General features: G+C 40.9%; 1 protein-coding gene across 1 annotated transcript in view; it reads left to right on the top strand.

Moving 5' to 3' along the window:
- Positions 1-1,801: 1,801 nt before the first annotated feature.
- Positions 1,802-13,425, top strand: part of slc6a9 (solute carrier family 6 member 9) — a 64,829-nt gene continuing 53,205 nt past the window's right edge. The window contains exon 1 of the mRNA XM_030114207.1: positions 1,802-1,923. The gene's annotated coding sequence lies outside the window, so the exon portion shown is untranslated. The remainder of the gene's footprint in view (positions 1,924-13,425) is intronic.

A 13,425-nucleotide genomic window follows, 5' to 3' on the forward strand; every position in this document is an offset into this window, starting at 1 on the left:
CCGATGTTAGGTTTTGGGTAGTACTGCTAGCGGCTAGCATAGTGTTTAGCATACTGTTGAACTTCCCTCCAAAGAGTTCAGATCAAGTAAAAAAAAAAAAAAAAAAAAAAAAGTTCCGATCAAGTGCAAAAGAAAAAAACTCGTTCATGCCGCACAGCCAATCAGCGCTGGCTTACAGCTCTGATGCATTCATGAACAGTCGTAATGTAAGAATTGGCCAATTGGAGCAAACAATCATATGCGTATACCTTCTCGCACACACAGCACATTTTATTATAAGAATTCATTTACGAGTAAATGTGAACAAATCACATGAAACGGGGCCCTATGACCTTGTGAGCCCTGGGGCGACCGCCCCCTTGCCCCCACTCTGGCATTCACTTTTGTAAGGTTTCATATATACTGATGTTTGCACTTCCTTGGCCTAACACACATGAAACAATGTGTTTTTAATGTAATATTTGTGTTTCAGAAAGATCAGCTTTATTGTAGAAGGTATTAACTTTAGGTCTTGGGTTTCTGGAGAAATACACTATATACCCACTATATGTTTAAAAGCGTACTTTCAAATAATAAAATAAGTGCATTAAAACTCCTGTGGGCTGCATGACTTCACACAGCTGGCTGATTTGAGAAGGTTAAAGACACAATTATTCTATTTGATCTCCTTGCATATCTCACAGTCATACAGATGTGGAAAGCCTTATCCATCCAAAATATACTTCCAAATGACTTCTCTGAAAAAAAAAGGAAACCCACCCGAAAGAAATCAGCAATGCAAATTTGAGATATCTGCCCGCATGCTATGGGCTTGTCAAGCTTTCGAGGTCTGCTTATCACAAAAAACACTGACCACCACCCCAAGTGTGGAAACTCCTCAGCTCCCTCCTCTCACCCGCAGCCTCTGACCATCCCCGCCTGCATGCGCACCTCTCTGCTCCGCTCCCCAACAGCACCACCAGCAAGGTAAAGCCCGCATCTGCATGCCAAACAAAAACCTCCAGTGCCATCATCCATCCCTCCTCCACGTCTGTCATCATCCACACACTCAATTATATTTTTTGTTTCTTTTTGTTTTCTTGGACGCCCTGAAGCTTCCACTGATCAGCGGTGGTTTGCTGCACTACACAGCCGAGGCTACCACACCTGTCTGGATCATCGCGTTGACTCATTACCTCTCCATGTCGGAGTGTGTTTAGGACTAAATTCGCCTCGTAGTCAGTGGACACAGCACGGCATGCTGAGTCCGATCACATCTTGATCATGAAGTAACCCCGCAGACACGCACGGAAGAGCCGTGGTCGCGGGGATGAGCCGGGGGGGAGCGTTGCGGCACGCCGCCTTGATAACAAAAGAATATGAAACACAGGTAACCGTTCCCCCCGCCTTTTGTTTACGCGCAGCTTCACTGAGTGTGCACCGGTACCGGACCGGTGAAACACCCCGATCACAAGGCTGCAGCCTCATTAGCCCCCCTTGAATTCTTAATCCTGCGTCCATTGCGCTCAAGTTTCGCTCCGGATGGTTAAATGTTTGCACGTTTTTTTTTTGTTTTTTTTTTTATGCGGTAGGCACGTGCAACTGTTTGTGATGTGGTATTAAAGGTAAGAAAAAAAGACACATTCATGCAGCAGCAGCAGCCTCGCGCCAAGTGCCTGTGACAGGTTTAGCGCGCGCTCGCTCGCGCGCGTGTGTGCGCGCTGACTGAGAGCCCTCACATGTTGCTGCCCCCCCCCCCGCCTATTTAGAGAGCAGAAGGGAGGGCTCTAAGGAGGAGTTGCTGGCCTTGTGGCGACCGAAGGGGGGACGCAGGACTTGAGGTGATGCAACTTCTAATATTGGGAGAAAAAAAAAAGGGGGGGGAAAAAAAACACCTTGAAGTTTTAGGAGACCGCTGCCAGAAGACGCCGGCTCGCATCCACGGTAAGAAAACAGCTTCTGGGGAGATAAAAGAGGGACGCAGTGCCGTAATGTGCCCGTTGAAGTTTTCTGCGTTTGAGTCCATTAATAAGCGGGTGGTCGCCATAAACACGGGGCCGTAACGTGGTTAAATCCTCTTAAAGGAGCCGATTTGCGGGTCACGTTAGGTCTGCGTGAATGGCCGCGAGCCAGGAAGGAAGAGAAAGACGAGAGCCTGAGCACGTGTCGAGAAGAAGTGTCAGGTCTCCACGGAGAGTGATGGATGGATGGATGGATGGATGGATGGATGGATGGAGGGGTTCATAATGTGATGAAGAGCATGATTTAATGCGAGCGGGACAAACACGTGGCAGTGGGGGAGTCTTGGTGAAGGGTGCCCTCTGCTCCTGTCAGCCACTTCTCCAACACTTCCTGTTTTCAGAGGCGACCAGCTTCATTTATAACGCGGTGAACTTTAGTTCACAGAGCGAGTTGTTAAAAGGTATTCATGATGCAATAGCTGTGACAGCATATGGTTCTTTTCTCCTTTTGACTGATAAATTGATGCGCCAAGTCTGAAAACTATTTCCAAACATGACATAAACATAAATTAATTGGAAATGTATAGTCATGGAATTATCAGCTTTTTCTGCCTGTTACTTTTACTCCCATAACTTTAGGTTTCTACCTTAAAGCTTTAAAACAAGATAGATTCATTTATATAGCACCATTTGAATACAAAGTTAATTCAGTGCTTTACAGGGAAATACATTAAAAACATGAAGCGAGGTGTTAAATAGCATTTTGAAAAGTATATAATAAGTTTGTGATGAACCAGAATGTCCACATTACAAAAAACAAAGTGTTCAATTGTGTTCATAAAGTGATCAATAAAATCTCCTGATTCCACCGTGACTTTCTGAGTGCGGGGGACCCAGGTTCGAATCCCAGTGGTGGCAGGAGATCAGGTCCATTGTAAAGGTCATCAGGTCTGCAGAGGAAGCTATGGTCATGTTCTGTAAAGGGGACACCTTGCCTTTATGGAGCACTCTCTAAAATATGTATGAACCTTCACAATGATTATCATACAATTGACATATAGCGACATATAAGTGACTTAAATCACATATCTAATATTTTTCAAGATGCTCTAAATTGGTTATTCTTGTCATGAAGTACTGTTGTCCAACAACTGAAATATCACATATTGATGTACATTTTGGGTCACTTTTTCATCAAAGTCACATTTATCTGAGTGAATTGATTTTGAACACAGCCATTAGACGCGCCAGTTAGTTATATTCACTTCATGTAATCAAAGCCTTCGTGTCAGAACAGGGATAATTTCACTTGTTTTCCTGTAACTTTACCTCATTGTTTGCTGGACTGAATTGTAAAAGTAGGGTATGTCAACAGAAGCCGTACATGCATGAATGGAAGCAACGCCAGCTTATAACGCACGGACACACCACCCTCTTCCCACCATATATATCCTAACCCACAGACAGGAGGGCCTTTCTTTCATGCGCCCAGAAGTTTTCTGTTTGCTTTCCTGACTCTGTAGGCCTCACATTTCTGCCTGCAGTTTATAAAGAGGCCAGGAACTCCTTTACAGTTCGGTTTCACCTTTTAGTCTGTATTTGAAATGAGAGAGAATGAAACGTTAAAGGTTTTTCATGTTAATTTATTGTGAGAGGATAAAATGTTATTAGAATTCCATTAGTTTGTAATATTTTGTTAGAGTGCCTTTTGCAATTTGTGGAAAATCTGAAATACAGTATCTATATATATATTTTTTGTCCCTTGGTTGGTTCACCTGGAGGATGTAAGACCCGAAATACCTCCACAAAACAAGGTTGCGCATCAGGAGATGTTTCTGCAACAACCAACGATTTCATTGATAAAAAAAACAGGTTATTTGAAAAAGAGAGCACAAAGGAAGTGATGAGTGGTGGGAATGTCAAACACAGTGGAAGCAGTGAAGTCTCTTCCACCTCAGGGTGCTGCTGTTTCAGTGAAGTTAAAGCTTGAAACGATGACAGTTTGAGGAATAGAGTCGGATCATTTACGCTTTATGATTAAACTACATGCACAAAGAGGAAGTCACATGCTGTTTGCCATGTTTCACTTGTGGTTTGACAGCCTGGATCCGTTTAGCTTTGGTTCATTCTGAACAGACACCTGGATTAACTTAAATTCAATGTGACTTGGAGAAGAGGGAATCATTTTCCAGTTTGAAACTCGGGGCTCATCTGAAACTGACGGCTGACACAATATGCAGTTTAATCAAAGTTTTGTTCTTTGCAAAACTGGCGAATATTTGTTTGAACTAATACCTCTAAGCATACATTTCCTCATGGCGTGTATTTGACATTTTAGACTGTTGATTTTGTGGACCAGATGTGAATGGTTAATACCAGTAAATACAATAAATACTGTCAGACAAGACTTGATTGAGGATATTTGATCAATAACAGAGTGAATATTTGAGACTCTCCTCCCCTAGAAATGACCAGTGCTCATTAATTCTCTGCATTGAATGACTTCAGTTTGACTTTCAGAACAGAACAAAAAATCTTTGAAATAGTTTCTGAAACAGATCAGAAGCCACAATGTGAACCACAAAAACAAAACAAAAAACCAAAATCTGTGATGTAGTTTACACAATGCTTCTCTAGAGTCAAATATATTTTGTCTAAAAAGTTTCCACTCGGTTTATGGATGTGATCTGCAGTTTTGTTTCTACGTGCCTTCCCACGGCTTTCTCTGCACTGCCGTCGTTCCGCCGAGTCCTTAGCAACCACGATGCTGGTTGCTAAGGACTCTGACCTCCGACCCGGAAGGAAATTGATGCGTATCACGGACTGAGTTTTCTTTTCTTTTTTTTTTTGTTAGAATGGAGTTTTGCTCTTTAACTAATAATAATTGTCCACAAGTGATCTTTTGTGCATTAGATATCAACTTCATTTTTTTATTTTCCAAATAGTATTGATTATTTGTTTTTGATTCAAAAGTGTTTCATACTGCTGGAACAATTTTGTTCCTCTTCTGTTGTAAATCTATCAATAAATCAGTCAATCGGTCTGTCTTCATGTGTATGTGTACATATATATATATATATATATATATATATATATATATATATATATATATATATATATATCACAAAATTAAGATCATACCTTTTCAGGTGTTTTAATTGTATTTCTGGAGATTATGAAGTATTGATGTAGCAAAAACAGAAATACAGGATGATTCGTCGGTTATTTATAAAAATAAATAGATAAATAGAGCAACAGCCCTCACAGATGTGTGTGTTGTGTGTGTGTTGTGTGTGTGTTGTGTGTGTGTTGTGTGTGTGTTGTGTGTGTGTTGTGTGTGTTGTGTGTGTTTTGTGTGTGTGTGTGTGTGTGTGTGTGTGAGAGACCAAAAGGTCAATCAATCATCTGAGGCCTCGCTGAGACATGAAGCCTGCTGTGACCTCTGACTTCTGTTGTTCTTTTGCTCTCATTTGATCTCTACAGCGGGTACAGACCTGAAACTTGAACTGTGAGGCCTCTGGAAATTATCAAATCAGAACCTGGTGGAATTATCCCCTAAGCTCCTCCCAAACAGGAAGTAGCTTCAGGAAGGAGGTGGGGCTTCCAAATTCTGCGTATGAGTTTGAGGCAGAGGTGTGAACACATCCCATAAATCATCTTACTTGGAGCAAATTTAACCACATGATGGTGCTGAATTGATCGTCTTAACTGCACTTTACCTTCTCCTCAAGCATTTTTATTGCAGTAAAGGAAATCCTGTGTTTATTTGTTATTGTGACTTCTGATGAGGAATCACAGAAATCTGCTTCATCAGTGTCTTCTTTTTAAAACCTATCCATGCATTTAATTTATCTTATGTTGAGTCTGTGCTGTACTCAAGCTATTCAGTGCTGTACTCGTATAGTATTATAATATCTGGATATTTACATTTGCAGTTGTTATTTCCTCAGGTTTTGTTAAAAGAGGCAGACATATCATCAGTCCATAGTTTGAGGACATGCAGCTTTTCAAATGCAATTATTTGAAAAAAAGAAATGTTTCTTGGGGATTTGGAATCTCTGGTTAAAGGAGAGCAGAGGTCAGTCAACGTAAAGGCCATTAATTTTCTGAATGCTTTTCATGTTCCAAAACCCTCAATCTTCCCTGCCTGGTGTGAACTGCTCGTTGCTCCATACCGGGTTAAACTGGGATAATGTGAGCAATATGTTTGTGTGTCTCATGCCAGACTGAAATGCTGTTTTTGAGAAATTGATATTCATGTGCTTTTTTTTAATGATATAATGTCTGAAGGGAATAGATAAGGGTATATCTGGAGTGGACTGTCACTCTGCTGGGTGTGTTTTCTTGCTAAAATAATATGATGCTGACGTAGGTTGTGCTGCCATAGAGTATAGCATGTAAAGTCTGGAAATTGGATTCCCCCCCATCTCATAAGAGAGATGTAATAACTTAAGGTGTAGTCCGGCCTTTCTATCTGTCTAGATGAATATGGCAAATAGTTTGTTGATTTTCTAAAGAATGCTTTTGATAGTGGGAGATCAGTGATCTAACGCTTCAGAAACTTCTTCTGATGTGGAGTCGTACCGGTAATTGGATGGGAACAGGTCGTCCATTTTTGGGGTGATTTCAGAACGTAAGACATTGCAGTTCAGTTCAGGCTACATACAGTGAAACCACTGAGATGTCTGTGCATGACAGCTCAATAGCTTTAATGGCCCATTGCGATAATCACATACTTGAAGCGGATCATGGTTAATGGTGCTGCTGAATTCAGTTTGAAGGCCCGGTGTTTACAACTACTCCCAAGACATGAACATTGAGTTTTACTTGCAGCGTGTATAACCATCAATAGGGGGCAGCAGAGCACAGCCTCACTTTCTTGGTATTTGCTGTGAGGGATAGGCATCTCTGGCTCATTTCAGTCATGAAAGATCAGGTGTTTGTTGCAAGGTTTGAACAGAAGTATTACTTCCTCTGCTCAGGTCAGGGGATGCATCCTCTACTTGGAGATCAAACGAAACTCATTTGTGGGGAAAAATTGCCCAGACTGGCATCCCCGTCTCTGTCTTGATCCATTACCATGAAGTTAAAGTGCAGCTTTCACTGTGTTTCCATTAACTCTTCATACCTTGACTGCTTTACTTGGCCCATCAACCAGACACTAGTCTTTCTCTAACTCCTTGTCACAGTTCTGGCTGTTAAACGTTTCTGACTGAGAGCGTAAAGCCTGAATGCAATCTGATGAGACACTGCAGAGTGGAGTGAAATTCTCTTTGGTTTCACCACAGCAAAGAAAGCTTTTCACAGTGCATGTAATTATTTGACCCAGTGTTCGCATAAAAAGAAATTATTGCTTGGCGCAGCCTCAGAGAAAGCTAATTCCTGAATTACCCGCTGAAACAATGAGGTTGTAACAATTTGCTCTGATTCTCCTCTTCAGACTCGTCTCATTCCAACTGATCACATGTGCTTACAGGATTATGAAAGATTTTGGTTCTTCATCATTATTGAGGCTTGAGTGTTACTTCGTGAGCATGTTTTTTTTTTTTTTTTAACCACCAGGTAAACAATCAAGCTAACTAATCTCCATTGAAAGAATAAACATATTTTTCCCTTTATAACTCTTTGAAAGGGTATTTTTCTTCCATTGTTTTTTTTACTTGTATGACCTGAGGTGAAGCAGTTGTTCTGCATGAGATGAGTATTTATTGCATGCCTTTGTAAATGGATGTATTTATGATTTTTATGATTTCTGCTGTCGCTTGTTATTGTTGGTCTTGGGTGTTGTTTCTGGGCCAAGGTCTCTGTACCATTTGAAGATAAGAGAGGTCAACTTCTGCTCGGGTATATATGCACTTGTGTGTTTTGCCATAGAAGCAGTTATGTATTGATTTTGCTGTTGAAATTTTTTTTTTATTTTTGTTGCTCTACCTTTATGTGTAATTCCAGCTCATTTCATATTGACAGGGGGTTTGAAAAAGACCTATTATTTTCTATTATTTTTCAACCGGTGTATAAACCGCAGGGGAGAATGTGTTTCTATCATATACCACAGCACACACTGGCATTTGAATGCTAAAATAATCAAGATTTGTGGGCTTAATATTCAGATTCTATAGCTCATCACTCCCAATACGGTTACTTTATTGTGAGGATTTTTCATCTTAGCTACCCCCCCAAAAAAAAACATTTCTCTGTCTTTATTTACTGGATTGCTTCAAGTACTGTCACAATTCCTCAGTCGTGTTTAGTTGTAAGAAAGAAGCTGTCTATCATGACAAAACACAACTTGCGGCGTCCCAATCGTACCGCTGCATATTGACATAATAGATGGAGCTGCTTTGCAGCCCCGACAATGAGACGCATTGTAAACATGGCTCGCAATTATGGGGACTATTTTGTCTGGAAGCCCCTGTGTGTCGTACGGCATGTCAGTCCGGGAGCCAGCGCCAAAGCACAGACGTTCAGTGAAAATCAAGAACAGCTTATGCACGAGGCCACTGTTGCATCTGTCTGTTAAACAAAGGAAAGTAATTAATGAGTCCCTCTGGCATATCTGCACCTTAATTCAGCATTCGCTTGAAGCAAATTTACAGGAATAAAAAAAAAAAGCACCTGAACTGGCTCTGTTTTTTTACCAAATTGTGTGTCTTGTGACAGAGCAGAACAGGCCGCCTTGTCCCCAGAAAATGAGGCCCCAACAAAGAAATACACGTGGTGGTTAATGTATAACTACATGGGATTGTCCCTGAATCAGCCTGAAATCTCCATGATTATAAAACATTAATCAGTCAGGGATGTTACATATTTGTGAAAAATCAAGGTTGTGTTTCATGTTTTATGTTCTTATTTTTTTCTGTTAATATGACAACTGGAAGGAGCCCCTTATATAGTTACCCTGGAGCATGACTTTTGCCCTCAGTGTGTTATATGGCATGCCAGTCCTTTGTCACTTTTTGGACTTATTTACTCTTGAGTGAGTGGGAGAAACAACAAACGACAAACCAAAGCAAAGAGACTGTGTCTCTGTATTTTAAGTAGCTCTCTGTCCTGGACCAGGGTGTTCTCAGGAGAGGAGGGTCATCCTGATAATGATTTTCATTTTACATTCCTGATTTAGTATAGCAGAATATGAACGCTTGACAAAACAATTTGGTCAAATGTCTCAGAAAACTTTTACACTGTGAGAATGTATCATGTCACGATCAGGGAACCTGCACAGACTTTGATGTGGATCCTTTGACGTTGAGGCTGAGATGTTTAAGATGAGAGAAAAGCGGTGGACCAAACAGAATGAGGTGGTTCATCTGGACAGGGTCGAAAAACAACCAAAACCTTTTGCATGTTTTTATGGTCAAAATTATTTAATTCATTCATCCTTTCTTCAGTCTTTCTTCAGAATAAACTTGCAGAGTGATGTATCTGCAGGGAGCCATATTACAGTGTCCCAGGTGACCCAGTCTACATATGGAATGAAATCCATATCAAAATTCAAGAGCATTTAAAATATATTTGAGGGCAGTATTTATCGATTTCATTCTCGGATTTTGTGATGTTGTCTCTCAGAACTCTGCTCTCGCGCTCAAATTTGCTCTGCGCGTGCTCAAACTGTGTCCTCGCGCTCGGTTACGATGCTGCTCGCGCAGATTTCCTGCGCTCAAACTCAAACTCCTCCTCTTGCTCTCACGGAACTTGTGCTCACGGATCTCTGCTCTGCTCTCATATTTTTCGTGTATCAACACTGTCAACCAATAGAAAGCCGGCTCGCTTTGACCAATCAGATGATCCCTGTTTGTTTACGGGTGCGTTCGCTGTTTTCTGAGGAGCGTCGCATACGGGCGGACACTCTTTTCAACAGGTTTTATCCACTTTCTTCCTCCGGGGGTGTAATAAATGTGATTTCTTTTATTTTTTTTACCACTGTTGGAATAAAATATCATTCAATGTATACAACAGCGTCCAAGCTTCTCATTACAATGGCTATATTGTATAATAATAGCCACACCGAACACTGCTCTTTAAGGTGTGCTGGTGGAGAAAACAATGTCACCATCCTGAAGGGACGAGGTACCTTTTGTCAGTTTGATTTTCTGTCAAATTGACATAAAAATTGACATAATCAGATTCCAATAAACGGGCCATTTGCTCGCTTTTTCGTTTTTGGGCAAACCCCCCCCCCCCCCCCCCAAAAAAAAAAACAAAAAAAAAAAACATAAAAGAATTTTACTCGTTTTCCCGTCCTGACTGACAAAACGGATTTTCCCAATGTCGTATAGAATTAATTCTATACGTCATTGGATTTTCCACTCATTATTTCCTGTTTGACAGATGGGCGGGGCTTACGCTGCTCTGAAAGTAAAACTGTTCTTAACACAGCGGCAAATGTCTGACTGCTGCTCCAGCCTCCTGTCAGGACTGTAAATAACTCATAAAAGTTGTATTAGTGTTACACGAAGAAGCTCACTCTGTGCTTTGCTGCTCTTTGGTTCTAATTGTTAGACGCTAAACTGCATTTTTTCAACTCCCGACTAAATGAAATTAGTTTAAAAAAAATGACCAGCAGGGGTCGCCCTGTATTGTTCTCCTCATCACCGAATTTACTCTGTTGAAATAATCAACAGATTTGTTGATATGCTGAAAAATAAAAACATCTCATGCAGTTATTTCTAATTAATCCAGCCTCACTGGACTGTTGCCTCATCATCTGTGATCAGTGGAAAAACACAGCGGAGTTATCCAGATTGTTGTTATATTATTTTCATGTTTTTCCCTTGTATCATAAAACCAGGACACATGCAGGCAATACACATGTCAAACGGTACCTCTGACAGAGACGCATTATAATTTATTTCCCCATATGACATGAACACTGAAACTGGAGCCATTACAGTCAGAATGGTCTTATCATTGTTACAATGTGCAATGTGATTGGAGAGTTTCTCCTTTCCAGAGCAGACACAACAAATATAACAATATAACAAATATACAATATACATATCATAAAGAATACATTTTTTTTTTTTAATGTGGAAGAATTTTAAAGAACAATGTAAAAAGGTGGATTACACACTTTAGTGCGACTGTATTCCAGGGGTTGAGAGTGGATATGACTTCATGAACAGCAGCAGAGACGCATTTGAATTCTTTTTTGTGTTTGTTTTTTTGCCCAAAAACGAAAAAGTGAGAAAATGACCCGTTTATTGGAATCTGATTATGTCAATTTGACAGAAAATCAAACTGACAAAAGGTACCTTGTCCCTTCAGGGTGGTGACATTGTTTTCTCCACCAGCACACCTCAAAGAGCAGTGTTCGATGCGGCTATTATTATACAATATAGCCATTGTAATGAGAAGCTTAGACGCTGTTGTATGTATTGAATGATGTTTTATTCCAACAGTGGTAAAAAAAAATAAAATAAAATAAATCACAATTATTACACCCCCAGAGGAAGAAAGTGGATAAAACCTGTTGAAAAGAGTGTCCGCCCGTATGCGACGCTCCTCAGAAAACAGCGAACGCACCCGTAAACCAACAGGGATAATCTGATTGGTCAAAGTGAGCCGGCTTTGTATTGGTTGACAGCATTGATACACGAAAAATATGAGAGCAGAGCAGAGATCCGTGAGCACAAGTTCCATGAGAGCAAGAGGAGTTTGAGTTTGAGCGCAGGAAATCTGTGCGAGCAGCATCGTAACCGAGCGCGAGGACACAGTTTGAGCACGCGCAGAGCAAATTTGAGCGCAAAGCAGAGTTCTGAGAAACAATATCACAAAATCCAAGAATGAAATCGATAAATACTGCCCTCAAATATATATTAAATGCTCTTGAATTTTGATAGGGATTTCATTCCATATCTACACATACAGACACAACTTTGGAGTCACCTGTTGGTTTATTAATAATATCTGTAAATGTGAGAGTTGAAGACATGAAGGAAACAAATGCAGGCACAGGATGCTCTCCACAGAATTAATTTGAACCTTGATGGTGTCCGGCTGCAGCGCTGTTCATTACACCAAAGTATTTACAGTGCAGAAAAATCAAATAGCATGTCACAGTTAAGACAGTTGCACATTACTGGCTTTCCAGGGTAATGAAGTTTGTCTTTGGTTTCCTAAAGACGTGACTCAAAAAAGGTGTCTTGTGTGTCTACTGGAAAGTTCATTTTGTTCGAAAGATATCTGCAGTGTTAAAAGGCAACATTGGGTTTTATAATGGGTCTTCAAAGCATTTAAGGCCGTCTAGTTCTAGGCTTTCTATAAATTAATTTCAGAAGTGGAAGAAAAAGAAGAGCTGCAGAGCTCGTTATCACTGCTGCGTCCAATAAGTTACAAAACAGTTGCTGTTCAGCCCACTTCTTGTCATCCTCAGCTGTTTGCCGTGGGGTCAGGACAGGTACACGTGTCCCATCTGTGCTTTCTCTTTTTTCTAACGCAGCAAAAACCTTTGAATTTTCTAAAAGTACTCGAATCATCCTCCACCAAAACCCCTTCCCAAGCTGTTTCACCCTCTGAGCCCAATCTTTCAAACTTTTTATTTTGCGAGCAGTTCAGTTGTAAATAGGACTACAAATAAAGTTAAAATTATTTGAAGTTAGGTCAAATAATCAAGCAGTTTAACGTGAAATAATGATGGTCCAGTGTGTTCATTCCCAGGAATATTGGCTAGAGGCTGACTCTGATGTGGCTGCTTGCCGCCACTCCTCCTGGGATTGCCCAATGGGCTCCGTTCAACCCCTGCCTTGTGTACATTAACCCTCGTGTTGATGTTCATATTCTTGTTCTTCAGCCAGTGTTTATGAATCTGGCAGAGGCGCTGCATTTTAGGTTTGTAGTTCAGCAACACAGACAATTTCACACTCACGTACTCAACAGATGTTTGCTTCATCCCATTGACAAGCAATATGTCTAATTGCCATTTACCTTTGATCACATTTATGAATAAAAGTGCTACTCATTTGTTTTTTTTCATTATCTGTCAGCCAAGACAGCACATCAGCCCAACTGAACAAACTGCCTTTTCACACCAGCCTATTCCACACGTGAGGGGTGTTATATATGCACTTCTTGCGCTTGATTCCTGTATATTGCGTTTTTCTGTCAGTCTTGGGTCCACACACTCCGCAGCGCTTGCTTTTGTTGCTGTTGGCCACAGCCTAGAATAATGAATGCGGAATTTAGCAAACACCTTTCTCTCCCCCTCCTCCTCTTTAGCAGCTCCTGTCTTGATCTGGTTTGGTTTCAGTGGTTCCTCCATCAGGGTTCAAGCATACGAGGAGGCAGAATCACAGGCAGCTCCGATCTTTGTACCGTATTTTGCAGGTTTAGGTGCTACATACTGCCTCGAGGCGTAGCGGCCCCTCAGTGGCATCAGCTGCTCATCAACGGTGACATTTGTCCAGGGTTGGCAGCTGGGATTGTTCCCACAATACAGATGGTAAAATGTGTGAAAAAACAGGTGTCGGTGCTTGGAAGTATACAACAA

This window comes from Salarias fasciatus, chromosome 18 (assembly GCF_902148845.1).
Source record: "Salarias fasciatus chromosome 18, fSalaFa1.1, whole genome shotgun sequence".
Taxonomy (NCBI): Eukaryota; Metazoa; Chordata; class Actinopteri; order Blenniiformes; family Blenniidae; genus Salarias; species Salarias fasciatus.